Genomic DNA, 17355 nt, shown 5'->3' with positions numbered 1-17355 from the left:
GCCAGCCGAGTCCAAATCAAAATAGTGTCACACAATATGGCGGCCACTCCAGTTGGCAAGCATCGCGAGATCTTGCCCCGAGTGCTAACGGGATAGCAGTGGGAGAGGAGGAGGAGCGAGATGCGAGGCGAAAAAAAGAAGGGAAGGGCAGGCGGAGGCGGGGAATCGCCTCTCGTTGCCTAGGCGACGGCTACTAATGCTGAGCAGAGCAGAGGTCAGTTTGACAGAAGTGTGGCCTCATGCAGCCATCGGCTTCAACTGCCCACTCTGTTCCTCACTAGGAGCAGCGCAAAAGTGCCAGAGCTGAGCACCTCTTGCAAGAGAAATGAGGAGAAACGTGTTTTCCTCCCCCTTCACTGTTCTGTGAACTCTCATGGCTTTACCAGAAATCTTTCTCTGTCTTTTAATTTATTTGCTTTCCCCCAGTTCCTCCTCCTGGCCAAATTCGCATTTGCTCTTCAAGTAATTGAAATCTAGAGTGTAAGATGAAGGGTGTGGAGTTTGAATAACTTCAGCAGAGTGTGCTTCATAAAAACGAAATCAGCAAAAATAGAATCATATATCTGTAAAGTTGAAAGGAACCCCAGGGGTCATCTAGTCCAATCCCCTGCCATGCAGGAATTTGAACTAAAGCATCCATGACAGATGGCCATCCACGCTCCACTTAAAAATTACAAGGAAGGAGAGTCCTCCACCTTCCTTTGGAGACCACTGTACTGCCAAACAGCTCTTACCAACAAAAAGTTCTTTGTGATGTTTAGTCGACATCTCCTTTCTTGTAACTTTAACTCACTAGTTCAGGTCCTAGCCTCCAGAGCAGGAGAAAACAAGCTTGCTCCCCCACATTTGAGAGTCCTTTCGATATTTGAAGATGGCGCTGTGGGTTAAACCACAGAGCCTAGGACTTGATGATCAGAAGGTCAGCGGTTCGAATCCCCGCGACGGGGTGAGCTCCCATTGCCCGGTCCCTGCTCCTGCCAACCTAGCAGTTCGAAAGCACATCAAAGTGCAAGTAGATAAATAGGTACTGCTCCAGTGGGAAGGTAAACGGCGTTTCAGTGCGCTGCTCTGGTTCGCCAGAAGCGGCTTAGTCATGCTGGTCACATGACCCGTAAGCTGTACGCCGGCTCCCTCAGCCAATAAAGCGAGATGAGCGCCGCAACCCCAGAGTCGGTCACGACTGGACCTAATGGTCAGGGGTCCCTTTACCTTTACTTTATGTCAGTTTCTTCTTTTCCAGGCTAAACATACCCAGTTTCCTCAACTGTTCCTCATAAAGCTTAGCTTCCAGACTCTTTATCCTCTTGGTCATCTGCCTCTGCACATATTCTGGCTTGTCAATATCCTTCTTAAACTGTGGCACCTAGAACTGGACACAGTACTCCAGGTGTGGTCTGACTAAGGCAGAATAGAGCAGGATTATTACTTCCCTTGACCAGGACACCAGATTTCTTTTGATGTTGCCTCAGATAGCATTAGGTTTCTTGCTGCTGTTAAGCTTGTGGTCTATTAAGACCCCTCAATCCTTTTCACATTTACTACTCACAATCCACGTGTCTTCCATCTTATATGTGTACATCTGGTTCTTCCTGCCTAAGTGTAGAACCTTACATTTGTCCCTATTGAAATTTATTTTGTTAGTTTTGATTCAGTTCTCCAAGCCTGATCTTGTCTTCTGCAGTATTGGCTACCCCCCCAATTTGGTGTCATCTGCAGATTTGATGAGGATCCCCTCAATACATTCATCCAAGTGTCCAACAACTTTCATACTCGCAGGCACACTTGCTTTGTTTGAAGTAAATAATGAATTCACAAGTATGATAGAGCAAACCCATTGAGATAAGGAGGAAGCCATTTCCAGGTTCTTTCAAGTAACTTTTGACAGCTTTAAACATTTATTTGACAGCTTTGACATTTATTTTCAAGTATTTCTGAAATATTTAGTATTGCAGAACTCACCATTGGCACAAACTAAAATGAAGAGGAGAGAAGGACCATTGGTTTAAAAAATCATTATTATCATACATCATTTATATGTTGCCCAGTAATTAACCTGCCTTTTGAGTATAAGTCTCTGTGACGCCTATCAAGGCATACTCAAATCATATAAACAAATTTTTAAAAGTACAATAAATACTAATTATGAACAATAACAATCATTCTCTGCAATCTCAATGCACCATGTAAAATTTTACATTATTCTTATGGAGGTGAGGATAAAAATATGAAATCCACAGCTCTGCTAAGAGAGAGATAGCACTCAGCCACCCTGAGTTATCTCCGGGTATCACAGATTGACTGCCAACTTGGTTGTGCACACACCATATCTGCAAAGCACATTCAAAGCTGATTATTTTCCACCAAGAATTCTGGGCACTGTAGTTTACCCCTCAGAGTTATAATTCTCATAAGCCCTTAACAAACTTCAATGCCCAGAATTATTTGAGGAAAAGAATGTGCTTTGGATGTGCTTTAAAGGTGTAGTGTGTAACAGCTGAAATCAGTTGGAAGAAAACCCAGAGCCTTCTGGTAACCTTGAGGATACACCTTCTGTTAGCCTAAACCTCAACAGAGAACTGGCAAGGCAATCAATGTAAAATCCCTCATTTGCAGACTACCATCTTCCCACCCAATCAATAAAATCAAGTCTAATGTGCACTCTGCCACATGTATTGGGCCAATGACATCTTGGGACAGCCTCATGGTGGTGATGCTGATCACGACGTCCTGAGCTGCCCCCAGCCTGGTGTCCTTTGCATGGATATTGACATCTTCCACTGCTAAGAATGTAGGGCTCCTAAACACCATATCTAAGACCATATTGATCAGCTCAGATAGGGAGACTGCTGGGCAGCAGGGGATTGCCAGTACACCAGCAGAATCCTTTATCTGTCCCACTTAGCCAACACAATTTGCAAACACCCTAGACATGTACAGTACTTGTCTAGACAGGGAGACTGGAAAGAGAGACTGAATTCCTAACACACACCCTTCTGATTTCACTCTGATGCTGGCTTGGATTATGACATTAAAGGAACAGAGAAATCGTGGTCACTTTATTGCTATGAAATATTTGCTCCTAGCTCTTAGAGTTGCACGATGTTAGTGAAAGGAAATAGTTTAAGCAGGAAATACAACTATTCCTGATAGCAGATGAATTGATTTGATAAGCCACATCTGCTAAGTACACAACTTTTGCTGAACATAGTTGCTTAAATTAGTTTACATGTTTGTGATTCCTTCGAGCCATCTTCCAAAGAAAGAATCAGCTATCTCCCAAATAAAGAATTGGTTACTGATACAACAATTTCAGACTTTGAGGAGAGCACTTTGAATGGAAATGTACCTATTAGGATCCCAATGTCAGGGGAAGGAGATTAATTTTTGGAATGTTACTGTCAAAGTTGGAAGTCATGGCATTTGCACAGCAGCACCGCTATAAAAGTGGAAGGGATGATATTGTGCAGAACAGGTGCACATGGCAATGCAATCAGCCCTGAAGACTAAAATATTATTGCAGGGCTAGCAAGGGGTCATGTGTGGGAACGGCTGAGAAACAAACTATCACAACCTGAGTCCAAAGTACTACCCAAATACTGTGGTCCCACGGCAACTCTTGCTTTGTGCCCCTCAAGTTTATTTTCAATATGAGAGGGACCATGCAAAGTGCAGTTTGTGATGTGGCACAGCAGGCTGCTTCTGTTCAAAAAAGAGAAGAAATCTAAAATTGTACCCAGCTCTTTGGATCCTGGCCCATATTACCAGGGCAAAAGTGCAGAATTGCAATGTGAGATATACGGTATATTTGAAGTACACTTCTTATACTTTTTCTAATATGATTATTTCATCTACCATATCCACTGTGTTTGAAGTAAAGTCTTTTGTTAAAAGTTTTGTGGCTATTGTTTAGCTAAGCCCAAATAGGAGGCAGGGCAAAGTAAGACTTGCTAATACAGTATTTCATTCAAAATGGTTTCAGATTTAGAACTAGCCAGGCCATTTCCCCTCTAAAGTTTTGTTATTATTCTACAGTGGCCTTCAAGTGGAAACATATGCTTATTTAACTGTCATATCATATAGCATCAATTACAATTTTTTATGAAAGCGATTTTATTGGGCAAAACCTGCATTATGAGACTTTGAAAGTTATACTTGTTGCACCAAATTTAACTTGCAGGATTAGACTTCTGTACCTTTGATTATAGTTGATTGATGTAGAAATGTCAGCAACGCCGCAATTTCATGGTCCTAAATCACATATTAATAGTGTAATACTAGAAACGTTTACTCAGAATTAAATCCCATTTAGTGGAATGGGAAGTTCTTTCCAGTGTTATGGGTTTGCAGGGGGCAAGGATCCCTAAAATTCCTGGGTGCCAAGTTCTCCTCATAGTTTCTGAAATTAGTAAATGTGGGGTTTGACCAACGGATTTAGCAAGGCCTTAAAAAGGCAGTTTCCTCAGGAGAGTGCCTTAGAGAGGTGCTATGAAAGAACAAAGGTGATGGCAGGGTCACTATCAGACAAGAAGTGAGAGAGAAGTTCCTCCTCAGGCTGTGTGTTAGTTAGCAAAGGCAATAGAAGATGTGAGGGGAAAGTTGCAAGGGTAACTGGGGGTGTGGTGTCACCACAGGAAAAAAGTGTCTTTTGCAAGAGGCTTTTGAAACAGAGGTTGTCAAGGGAACACTGGGGATGATGTAATGGATGGAGGAGTTGTGTTTGGCAAGGGGTTCTGGGGGAAAGGAGCAGGAAGTGGAGGAGGAAGTCTCCATGAAGGAACTGAAGGGCGGCAGCCATATTGGCTGGCTGGAGTGGGCTGTTACAGAGGCATGGGGATGCTGCTTAGGATGCATCTGAGTCCAGTGCTGTGCTGCTGGGAAGGACAAGCCCCACTTGCTGTGAATGCCCTCTCCATCTGAACTCAGGTGTAAATATGCATAAAGAAACAGTATTTAGAAGACACTGCGGACACCCTGGGTGAGCACCTGGAATCCCTGGAATCATGCTACCACTCAGCAGAGATTGTGGGTGGCGTGGAACTCTAGTTATGTAAGTACCTGGTATAAGGCTGCATATACACAAAGCCATTTGCAGCACAAAAATTAACTAAGTTTTCCTCAATCCCAAATTGTTGATGATCGTCTTGAACATGGTGCTTCAATCTAGATCCATCTGCCATCCACACAGGTGACTATGCTTGAAAGCTTTTTCCTTGAGTAGTTTTTCCATGCCTTCCCTCCCCCCCCCCCCCGCACATGCCCCAGGTGAATGAAGAAATTAATAATAATAATAATAATAATAATAATAATAATAATAATAATAATAATTTATTTATACCCTGCCCATCTGACTGAGTTTCCCCAGCCACTCTGGGCGCCTTCCAATCAAGTGTTAAAAACAGTACAGCAATAAATATTAAAAACCTCCCTAAACAGGGAAAGAAAGAAGTAGTGATGGCGATGTTAGTGTATATACCCACCTAGAATGTAATAGGGCAGCTGTGGACACTCCCCAACCCCATTGCCAGGGCTGTCTGCATCTGTTTTAACCTGTTTTCAAATGGACATACAATGGTACCTCAGGTTACAGACACTTCAGGTTACATACGCTTCAGGTTACAGACTCCGCTAACCCAGAAATAGTGCTTCAGGTTAAGAACTTTGCTTCAGGATGAGAACAGAAATTGGGCTCCGGCGGCGCAGCAGCAGCAGGAGGCCCCATTAGCTAAAGTGGTGCTTCAGGTTAAGAACAGTTTCAAGTTAAGTACAGACCTCCGGAACGAATTAAGTACTTAACCTGAGTTACCACTGTACTGCAGGGTAATGCAGTATCAATCTGCAGTAAATTTCTATTCTTTAAATGAAACCGGTTTCTCAAGTACTTTTCAGTGGCAAAAAATATGCAGTAGAACTAGATTGTGCATAGAATAAAATGCTGTGTATATGCAACCTAAGTCACTTTCCTTCTTATTAGAGATTTCAGTTTACAAAACATAATATAAAGACAAGCTAAGTTCATATGTATTTATTGTACCCCAACCAGCGTCAGCATGTATTGTTAAAAAAAAAAAAAAATGGATTTTTTATACACAGGTTCAAAATATTTTGATAGTTAAAATCTGTGAGACATTGCAAAAACTGCCAGATCTTTTGCAACAATTTATGAAGGCCCATCCATTAGATAGCACTGTTTGTGTGCCTGGCTGTTGTTAACCTCTAGTTGTGGTAGTGTATCTTCCGGTAACATGCACATCTGCAAATAGGAAAGGATGAAAGTTCTGTGGAACTGGGGTAAGGCAGACCTGTGGGGAGAAAAGAGAACAGATCAGACGCAAAGTACTTTTCCAACTATGCAGTATTCTACTAGTATTTGGGTGTCCCCCGTCCCCCCGCAGTGTGTTGTTTCGGCACCGGTTAGGAAACATTGAACAAATATTCGGAACAGCACAAATAAAATACAAACTTACTGGCACAGAACTAAGTTTACAGCTTTATGTCTAGAAAGAGCAATGGAATAATTTAGAGCAATTTTGGACACTATCAAGTGACACATTATTTTTAGATTTTAATACTGTGGGTTTTGACCCAAATGCAGTAAAATATATTCTCTAAACTTGGATGTACCATGCAAAGTGCCATCAGGACCAGACACTATAAACTAGGATTGGCATATAATTTCAGGGAGAAGAGATTGTAATGGAAACGGTATTGTTGCCTACTTTTATGAGGAGAATGAAGTGTTATAAATGCTGAAGATCCTTTCAACTAGAACCAAACATACTTCAAAAATATTCCCAACTTCTTGATATGCCCTAATCAATATAAGAATTCATCATTGGCAAAAAGAATGTTTTCCCTGCACGTTACCTATTTATCCCAATATTAGATCCATACCTGCTTTTAAATCAGATGATTAACGTAATGTGCAGCTAGCAATTGCAGATTTAATGAGCGCATTTCCCACATGTTATGAATGATGCCACCTCTTTTCAGCAAGGAGTTGTTTTGTTACTTTATCGGTGCGACATCTGCATGACATCTGTTTCATTTTGGTACCGGAGGCTCCTGCTATCTACTCAAATACTCAACCAAAGAAAGTTCTATGAATAAATCCCAAACTCCCTTCTGCCTACCCTAGAACGAACTAGCCCGATTTAAAATGCAAATTAAGAAAACGAGAAGCAACCCCTGTTAATCTAGCATATGCTATTGCCCAGTGTGGGATCTTTGAGGCTGAGAAAGTGCAATTTTTCAAAACCACTCAATGAGTCAATTGCCAGGGGTTTCTAACTGAGCATGAAAACTTGTAACTCCATTAAGATGGGGAGAACAGTGGGTCTGGCTGGGTCACTAGGATGTCGGTGAGGGAAGAAGACGGAACGGGGAAAGTCAATTACTCCCAGCAACAAATCTTCTGCTGCATAGGCTAGATACACATTAGTGGCTTAAAATGCAGCAAGGCCATTTCCCCCCACTGTGTTTCATGTGGCATTTGCACACTATTCTATATACACACCAGAGAGGGGTTGGGGATGCCTTCACCCAATGCACATTAACTGCTTGGTTTTCATGCACCTATACCTCCCTCCTAATCATTAAGCTGTTATCTGTGCCTGGCACTGTCATCCATATACAGTATGTGCAAAGGCTGTCTCAAACGTACACCACCTCAGCTAAAATGCATCGTGAATGTGGCTGAAGTTTTACTTCCTGATTGAAGTTGATTTGAGAGAAAACGTTTCAAGCAGCGCTATTTCTCAAGAAACTACAGGATAGTTCTGCATTGTGGGCAACGTTGGGCATACATGGATTCAAAAAGCCAGAGGTGGGAGTGCATTGGGGCCAGAGTAAATGGTATTGTGTACAGAGCCATTTCCCTATGTGGAGTGGAAAGGCTTGAAAGCCAATTTAGCTGGGAAGAGAGATGCCCAGTTCTGTGTTGGTTCAATGAAGAAATATTGAAAGGAGAATTCCCAGATGCTAAGAGGCAAGTTTGGGGCAAGAATTCTTTGGGGAGAGAACCCTAGCAGAAATTTAAAATCACGAGATAGGCAGCAAATACAGTCTGTTAGACCTTTAAAATATGCCCTTTACAGTGAATTCCAAAGTTTCTCTCTTACCCAGCATAGAAAAAGACCACACATTTGGTAAATAAAAAAATGATTTACTTACAAACTCTTCAAAGGTCAGGTTCACGTGCTTCAGAAAGTTGCACAGGCAGTAAAACTTAGCTTAATTACAAAATGTTGAAAGTTCCTAAATTATTGGTATAGGAATTCAAGAGTGACCTATGCTAAGCCTCGCAGGACAGCTTATTCTGTGGTATTATCCCCTTCATGCATTCATTAGACTTAAGCATGCTGGTTATATGAGACTTGTTATCCCACATTCTGAAGGTCAAGCCACATCCTAGTCTTCCTACTCCAACTCAGGTCAAGTCCACATGCTACCTGGGCTGTTTCAAAACAGTGTCAGGAACTCAGACACCACTACTTATTTGGACCTTGCCCTTCACAGCTCTGTTAGTGCTCACCTAAAATATTCTCTCTCTCTCTCTCTCTCTCTCTCTCTCTCTCTCTCTCTCTCTCTCTCTCACACACACACACACACACACACACAGAGAGAGAGAGAGAGAGAGAGAGAGAGAGAGAGAGAGAGAACCAGCTACTGAACTGTTGAGGGTGGGGGAAAACAACTTTTATTTCAGAAATCTAACCTGACCCCATCCAATGTTCATAGGAGAAGAAAGAACACTCAGCTTCAGCTGCTGGTTGCCTTGGGACTTAAGAACGGAAGAGAAGCACCCTGTGGCTTCTGCCATCAGCCAGGTGACTGGGTTGTTTGTGTTTAGGGTTTGTGCATATGGATCTGTGTGTATTTATTATAATCTATTGTAAACTAATCTGAGGATCATTCAGTCAAAAGGGTGGAGGAGATACAGCAGTGTTTCCCAACCTTTTTTGGGCAAAGGCACACTTGTTTCATGAAAAAAATCTCGAGGCACACCACCATTAGAAAATGTTTAAAAAATTAACTCTGTGCCTATATTGACTATATATAAAGTAACTCTCTTTAATAGGAATCAAATAAACACAAAGAAAGTATTTTATAATTACTTTATTATGCAATAGTAAGTACCGTATTTTTCGTCCCATAGGACGCTCCGTCCCATAGGACGCACCTACTTTTTTGAGGGGGGAAATAAAGGACAATTTTTTTCCCTTTATTTCCCCCCCAAAAAACCAGGTCGGGGAACAGTGGGATGGCGGTGCTGCGCCTCCCCGCTGTCCCCCGAGCTTGTGGGGCTGGCCCATGTCTGCCTGGCGCGAGGGGCGCTCTGCTTCAGGGCGCCCCGCGCGTCCGGCGGCAGGCTACAGTCCGCAGCATGGGGAACCCTCTGTTTCAGGGCGCCCCATGCGCCCCCCGGGTGCGCAAGGCTTGCGGACACCTGCGTGGAGCACGGGGCGTCCTCCGAAGGGCGCCCCGTGCTCCGCGCTGCCAGCTGCCGCCCGCAAGCCTTGCGCTCCTGGGGGGAGATCCCCCGGGTGCGCAAGGCTGGCCAACACCAGCGCGGAGCACGGGGCGTCCTCCGAAGGGTGCCCCGTGCTCCGCGCTGCCAGCTGCCGCCCGCAAGCCTTGCGCTCCCGGGGGGAGATCCCCCGGGTGCGCAAGGCTGGCCAACACCAGCGCGGAGCACGGGGCGTCCTCCGGAGGGCGCCCCGTGCTCCGCGCTGCAGGCTGCTGCCCGCAAGCCTTGCGCTCCCGGGGGGAGATCCCCCGGGTGCGCAAGGCTTGCCAACACCAGCGCGGAGCACGGGGCGTCCTCCGAAGGGCGCCCCGTGCTCCGCGCTGCAGGCTGCTGCCCACAAGCCTTGTGCTCCCGGGGGGAGATCCCCCGGGTGCGCAAGGCTTGCGGACACCAGCGCGGAGCACGGGGCGTCCTCCGGAGGGCGCCCCGTGCTCCGCGCTGCAGGCTGCTGCCGGCAAGCCTTGCGCTCCCGGGGGGAGATCCCCCGGGTGCGCAAGGCTTGCGGACACCAGCGCGGAGCACGGGGCGTCCTCCGGAGGGCGCCCCGTGCTCCGCGCTGCAGGCTGCTGCCGGCAAGCCTTGCGCTCCCGGGGGGAGATCCCCCGGGTGCGCAAGGCTTGCGGACACCAGCGCGGAGCACGGGGCGTCCTCCGGAGGGCGCCCCGTGCTCCGCGCTGCAGGCTGCTGCCCGCAAGCCTTGCGCTCCCGGGGGGAGATCCCCCGGGTGCGCAAGGCTTGCGGACACCTGCGTGGAGCGCGGGGCGTCCTCCGGAGGGCGCCCCGTGCTCCGCGCTGCAGGCTGCTGCCCGCAAGCCTTGCGCTCCTAGTGTGCCACGGAACACCGGTTGGGAAACACTGAGATACAGAATCTTCTGAATTAGTAAAATAAATAAAAAATCTGAACATATAGAAAGCTTAGTGACCACTGCTGTATGAGAAGAGATAAGGCCCCCAAGAGCTAGAATAATCCAGTGTTTTAATGTGAGGAAAGGCTTTAGCACCATCATCGTTATCTTTATGGTAGTGATGTTTGTTTTTTGAAGGAGTGGGTGTGGGTGCAGAGCAAAATCAATCCCTACTCCAAAAGCAAGGGAAATAATTGGAAAGTAGGTTGCATTTGTGTATTGTCGGAGCTGATTCTGAGTCTCCAACAGGTTCAGGCCATAGGAACATTGCTAAATATAGCAACCACTTTACTGAATGATGAGCCAACAGTTTTGCAAGATAATAGAAATACAGCTAGCTTCCTTTTTGCCATCCAAAATTCTTGCCTGCAATGCACAAAACGTATCTCATTCATTATCTTGTCTCCTAGAGCCCTTGGCTCAGTCTGCTTGTTCTACTTGCTACAGTTACAAGAACTAAGTAAATTAAAATCCCAGGGATCATGTGCTGTACATACACGGTGAAAAGAGCACATCGTTGTCCTTTTGGGGTGTGGGGGAGGGTTGTGATGGTGGTGAAAGCTGGGCTTCCTCCAAAGGGCACTTCTACATATCTTGCTACAATTAGACTATTTGGAGCCAAGCAATGTGGAGCCTTAACTAATTTCAGCATTCACTTCTGCTAAATTATTTACGACGCTTTCCATGCAGGCTCTGGCTTTTTTAAAAAGCCACACACACGCCTAATGCTCTATGTTAGGTTCCATATGAAAATAAGGGACTAATTCTGCACCCAGTGTCCAACTAGTACAGTAGTTTAAAACACAGTAACTGATGCTTAAACCAAGCATTTGATATATTCAAAGAGACCAGAATGGAATTTCTGCCATGTACAGAGCTACTAAATTATGTTCATTAATGATGAGAATGCTTAATGTTTTCACATAAGCAGCTGAAACAACATTAGAAACATTTAATAAAAATACAGCCAGCCACTCCTATCAAAAACTCAGACACCTCAAATATAAAACAATGAAGATTTTAAAAACAGAGAAAGTCCCTATGTTTTGCAACTGCAGAGTCAGCATTATACATCTATTGAAACTGTTTGCTGGGGGAATCTTCAGCCTGAACTTTGTAAAAGTGAAAATACAGAAAGGTAAAATAGATGGTTTGATAGTTTCTTCTCTTTCTTTTTTGGAAAAATTACAATGGACCAATGCATCTCAGACTTTTAAAAGTGGGGCCAACCTATTCAGTCCTTTTTGGGCCAATTTTAATCTAACGCACTGCACATTGCTGGCTTAAAATGCAGCTAAGTTCTTCTTTGTCTCAGTTTGGATCAAAGCTGGTTTGGGGAGAACACTGTTAAATAAGAAATCACAGAATAGATACAGGATAGATATGGATTGTGGTTAATGCCATGCAAAACCAGCTGTGGGGAGTACGCTGTATGCAGACTAAATGGGAGTGTGTACACAGCCTGACACCACCTTTCAAGCCATACCTCTCTCTATAACAGGAAGCACAAAAATATCACACCAGTAGTTAGCTATGAATCTTTTGTTTTTCTGTGTAAATATAGATATAGGCGACATGTATTTGAGTTGAATTAAAGCATAATTAGGGAGGGAGGGAGGGAGACTTTAAGTCATCACACTAACACATCACATCACACCACACTGACAAGAATGGTGTGCTGTGAGCCTCGTAAAAGTCCCTCAAAATGTGTGTGTGTGTTGTGCAACCCACCCAGAAACACATTGTTACCCACGGTTTGAGAAGCTCTGCAGTAGGCAAAGTAAAGAGCAAAACACACAGGTTTTGGGAAATTAGAGAACAAATAACTTCACTGATCAGTAGGTTGCCAAAATCAACAGCCGCAGAAACAGGGAATACAGAGGGAGACTTGTCACTGAATTCTATCCAAACCAAGAAAGGGAATTTTGTAGGTTCTTGTTTGGGTACTACATTTAAAAAATAATAATAGTTCAAGGATTGGGGGAGTTTTAATAAGAGTTGATCTAGACATGATGTGCGAGATCCATGCATCAAGAATATCCCACAATTAAAAAGCTAAAAGGAGCCAGAAAGGAAAACTATGGTGCCAAGGGAGGAAGGAGTTTTCAGAGGTTTTAGCACAATCCTATGCATATTTATCTGCTGGGGCTTATATAGGTTATGTAGAATTATAAGCCAAAATCATTGACCACCTGAAAGATATAGGTACCATTATGATTTCCCTGGCTAAACAAATAGCTGATTTATATTGGGAAAATAGTGCAGCCCCAAACTGACCCTTACCCCCATACACACATACATACCAGTGGCTGCTTTTAACTTTTAAAAACAATAATAAGATCCTGATCTCAGATGTCCCATAGCTCACCTCGTTGCACTCTTAAGAGAGCTTCCAGACCTTCACTATTTTTGCATGAGATTCAGTCACATCCTGGCAAATTCAGGCTGCGGAATCAAAGTTGAACTGGAGCTCTTGCAAAGCAAACCTATTTTCCCCAAAGATCAGGCATCTTGCGATGAGGAAAGTGACCAGAAAATGCACTGGAAAGTGTGGGATAGCACTTGCTTTGATGCAATGTGGTCCTTTTTGTTAAAGGGTTCGGCTGGAAGCAACCTAAGAAATGGGGTCCACACATCCCTATGTTGCTGCTGAATTTTGCTTGAGGAAAAAGGTCCAAGAAATCTAGACAGAATAAGAACCTCTCAGGCTAGTAGCCAGAGGGGGGATATGCATATCTTTATTCACATATTAGCTGCTTCTCTTCTTATGAAAAACTGATGTAAAATGAAAACTATTCACACACATTATATGCACATATAAAATTGTGTGCAATTTTTTATATTTGAGTCCTATATGCTTCATGTTTTATTTTAAAATGTGATCTTTTTAATATGGGCCTTGTGATTTATCGCACTTTTCCAAGCAAGCATAAGCAATTACGGTACTATTTTAAAAAATCCTGCAGGAATGGTAACACAACTCTCCTGTTCATTATCTACAAATCCCATTAAAAACTACTCCAAACAAGCCTAAGGAGACTCACAAATCATGAAGGGTTGCCATGGGGAGGATAAGAATCTCTTCTTCTCCTTACATAGCATAGTCAAGAGAAGAGATAAAAGTTCAAATGGCAAATCAAATGAGTTTGTCTTGATGTTAGGAAGAAACTTTTTACTATATACGTAATGCTGAACATTGAAACAGGTCGCCTAAAAATGCAGCGGCTTCTACAACTCTGGAGGCCTTCCAGAATAGTTTAAACTATATATTTCACTGAATGCATATCTGAATCTAATGTTGCATGTTTTAAAAAATGCAAATAGCATCAGCTGGGGTGGGTTGATAATTAATAGGATCAGAGTAGGTGTGGAAAGGAAAAAGTCCTCCCTGTCCTCTACTGCAGTCCTGAGGAAAACATCTCTTCTGAAGCTAGTATTGTTTTGAAGGGAAATTCCCTCATTGGTGTCAGCCTTTCTCAACCTTGGGTCCCCATATGTTTTTGGCCTACAACTCCCATCATCCCTGACCACTGGTCCTGTGAGCTAGGGATCATGGGAGTTGTAGGCCAAAAACATCTGGGGACCCAAGGTAGATATACAATACAGTAAATACAAATACTTTATAATGTCACTTTTAATTTGATCCACATTTTTATGGCACCACTTTTCATAGGAGGGATGTGTGTTTATATTTTGTTGTATGTACAGATTGCTTTCTATTTTTGTTCCTCTTTGCATTGAAAGCAGAGAATAAACACTGCAAATTACATTAAAAGAAGACCTAAGCAGCTAACACCATAAGGAAAAATACTGTAGTCAATATCAGAAAAAAGCATTCTGTATAACAATTTAGTTAAAAAGTGATTAAAAAATAACTAAGCAGCGCTAATATCTTACATTAATATAAGCAATTCATACACTACAATGCAGCCAAGCAAACACAAGATGCAGACAGAAGACAAACCTTTCCACAGCCCTAAATGTGCACAGTGTGATACTGCAAAGCTGATTCTCTAAAGCTGCACGTTAAATTTGAAAAGTGAATTAGAAGCAATTGCTCAGAAACATAAAGTCTTGCAAAATGTTATAGGATGTTTCCAATCTGCAGACCTGGCGTTTAATGATCTGTTTGTTTAATCCCTTTATGCCATAAAGCAACAGTACCCTCCATAATTCTAATAGCTTGTCAATTACCTGTTTTTTAAAAAATGCAGTGGGTGGGAGAATAATCTAGAAACTTGAATGAATGGTGCTTCCACAGTGGTTGAATGGAGCTATAAATCATACAAAAATTAAGCAACAGTTTCTAGGATAATACTCCAAATTTACCTTGCATTTATTTCCATGATTGTAACAAGATTTCACATGTCAATAATATCTCATCTTGGTAAGAAACAGAGCTCAGTTTGATTGCCTCTGCTTTCATATCTAAGATGTGGATGCAAACTGAGCTTGATGTTGTTCAATAGCATTCTGGGAGACATAATTTATGGCATTATAATCGAATCATAGAGTTGTAGAGTTGGAAAGGGCAGCAAGGGTCATTTAGTGCAACCTCCTACAATGCAGGAATCTTTTGCCCAACATGGGGTTTGAACACATCACCCTGAGATTGAGAGTCTCATGCTCGACTGCAGGGGTCAGCAAATTTTTTCCGCAGTGGGCCGGTCCACTGTCCCTCAGACCTATATCTATCTATCTATCTATCTATCTATCTATCTATCTATCTATCTATCTATGATGAATTCCTATGCACACTGCTAGGGGGGGGCAAGTAGTCCTCCCCACCCACCCCCAGCCCCAGTCGCCTTCTTGGTTTGCCGCCTGCCTCATTCGCCGAAGGGCTGGTGGTGCGAAACGGGCTTCCTCACTGCCTAGAGAAAGAAGGCGCTGGGCTTACCTTCAAAGGGGCTGCCACCACCACCACTGCTGCTGCTGCTTCTTGTGAAGCAGGTAGGCAGAGCGAGCTCGTCCGCTCCACTCTCTAGCCCACAGGAGCACCAGGGTGGCAGCGGCGGGAGGAAGAGGCCGAGCAGTGGCGGCGGCTCTATTAATCAAATGCCGCTGAGGTAATTCAGGCGTGGCATTTGATTGGCAGAGACGTCCCTGCGCCGTGCTGAGGTAAACCAGGCGCGGCATTTGATTGGCAGAGCCGCCACCACCCGGCCTCTTCCTCCCGTTGCAATCACCAGGAGTCTCGGCTTCGCAGCAGGTTCTGGCTTCATGGCGCAGACCGGATTTAGGAGCCAGGTGGGCCTGATCTGGCCCGGGGGCCTTAGTTTGCCATCCCTTGCTCTACCGACAGAGCTATCCCAGGAAACGCTGGCATTGGGTATACAGTATATTGCTAATCAACCAACAACCTATGTCCATTAACTGCTTTGAAGAATTTAGCAGAAAAGCTAAATCTTTCACCCACCACATGTTATTCTTCCATTCAGCTTGCAGCTTTATGTACAACATTAACTTATTCTCCTTCACAAGTATGGCATTATCTTGTCCAGTAGTGGATTTATAAGTATGTATGTATAGTATACTGTTGAGGAGGCCCCAGGTTATTAGTATATGCTGTTAACTGAGAGCATACCTCTGAAACTTGATTACAGAAAATGAATTGTCTAGCATTTTAGTTTGTTTCCACTCTTCACTTCTTCTGCTCCATGTTTCAAGTCCGTGGATGGAGCTCCGTAAAAGTGGGGGCCACCAAACCAGTGTCCGTGAAGGCCTTCACTGGTACTCTCAAACAGACATTTTATGTAACATAAGTTATTGAGTATTATTTTTAGCGCAAAAGGGGAAAAAATATTTGCGCCATCCCAGACTGTCAGTGTTTTCTGTTTTAGTCTGAAGGGATAAGTATGGATGTACATAGGTAGGACTCCCTCCGTACGATGGTTCAATGTGTTTTTTAAAAATGCATTTTCAGTCATGGCTAGCTAGCTTGCTGGGTCTTTCATCTAGATACCCCAAGCTATTTAAGTAACAGTTTTTGCTTTCCACATAGTATAGAAAAATGTGTAACACAATAGCAGAACCCAAAATATCACAAATTATTTTTGCTGTTGAAATCTGGTAATTGTAATGTTGAAAATCTTCAGGTAATGAAATGCACATGTATGCTTTAGAGGAAATCCAAAATAATCTGTGTCACATTAGAATTATCTCACTGATAAGATCACCTTTTCAAACCTTAACTCACACAGCATGCAATGTCTGGATTTAACCACACAATGTTATGCAGGTCACTCATAAACATTTCACTAGAGGGTCCATTTGTACAAGGACCTCCCTGTTCTGTACTCAGCTGTGCTATTGGTACTGAAATGTCAACAGGCCAAACTAGGTCTTTTGAAATTCTGCAAAGCTCCTTGGCCACATATATCTTAACTACAAATCATTACATGTAAAAGTGTAAGTTTTTCTCTTGATATTATTAAAATCCTAATAATGTTGGCCTTGCGGGCAGACAATATACCGTATTTTTCCATGTATAAGACTAGGGGGTTTTTTTACCAAAAAATTAGGTTTAAAATTGGGGCTTGTCCTATACACGGGTAGTGCTGAGGCGTCTTATACAAAGGGGGGGGGGGGCCTTATAAACGGAAAAATACGGTATTTTGCATTAATTACTCTCTCACTTTCTACTTGGCATACGTTATCAAAGTTGCTTTGTGCACAGGGTGAGTTTGTTCACATTTTAACATGTTTAATTCTTATTCCTTTTACTCCACTGCAGCCAAAAAGGCTCCCAGAGCAGGTTACATAAGATCTTTTTAAAAGCAAGACAGTCCCTGCCTGGAGGCTGCTTTCTAAAAGTCGCAACACAAAAGGGATTGAGGGGAGGGGGAAGGGGAGGGAAATAAGCAGATTCTCATAGTAACCAGCTGTAGTTTACCCCTCACAGAACTATAGTTCCCAGAACAC

At 43.4% G+C, this 17355-nt stretch overlaps 1 long non-coding RNA gene across 2 annotated transcripts in view; it reads left to right on the top strand.

Annotated features, from left to right (window-relative positions):
* Positions 1–4715: 4715 nt before the first annotated feature.
* Positions 4716–17355, top strand: part of LOC309337684 — a 30581-nt gene continuing 17941 nt past the window's right edge. The window contains exons 1-2 of one of the 2 annotated variants that reach the window (XR_014154483.1): positions 4716–5047; positions 8737–8825. This is a non-coding gene — a long non-coding RNA (uncharacterized lncRNA). The remainder of the gene's footprint in view (positions 5048–8736; positions 8826–17355) is intronic. The other variant, XR_014154484.1, reaches the window with a different exon arrangement.

The sequence above is a fragment of the Podarcis erhardii genome (assembly GCF_964252035.2).
Source record: "Podarcis erhardii genome assembly, chromosome: 3".
NCBI classification, from domain to species: domain Eukaryota; kingdom Metazoa; phylum Chordata; class Lepidosauria; order Squamata; family Lacertidae; genus Podarcis; species Podarcis erhardii.
Note: the sequence above shows the minus strand (reverse complement) of the source record. Positions and strands in the feature narration are given on the sequence as shown.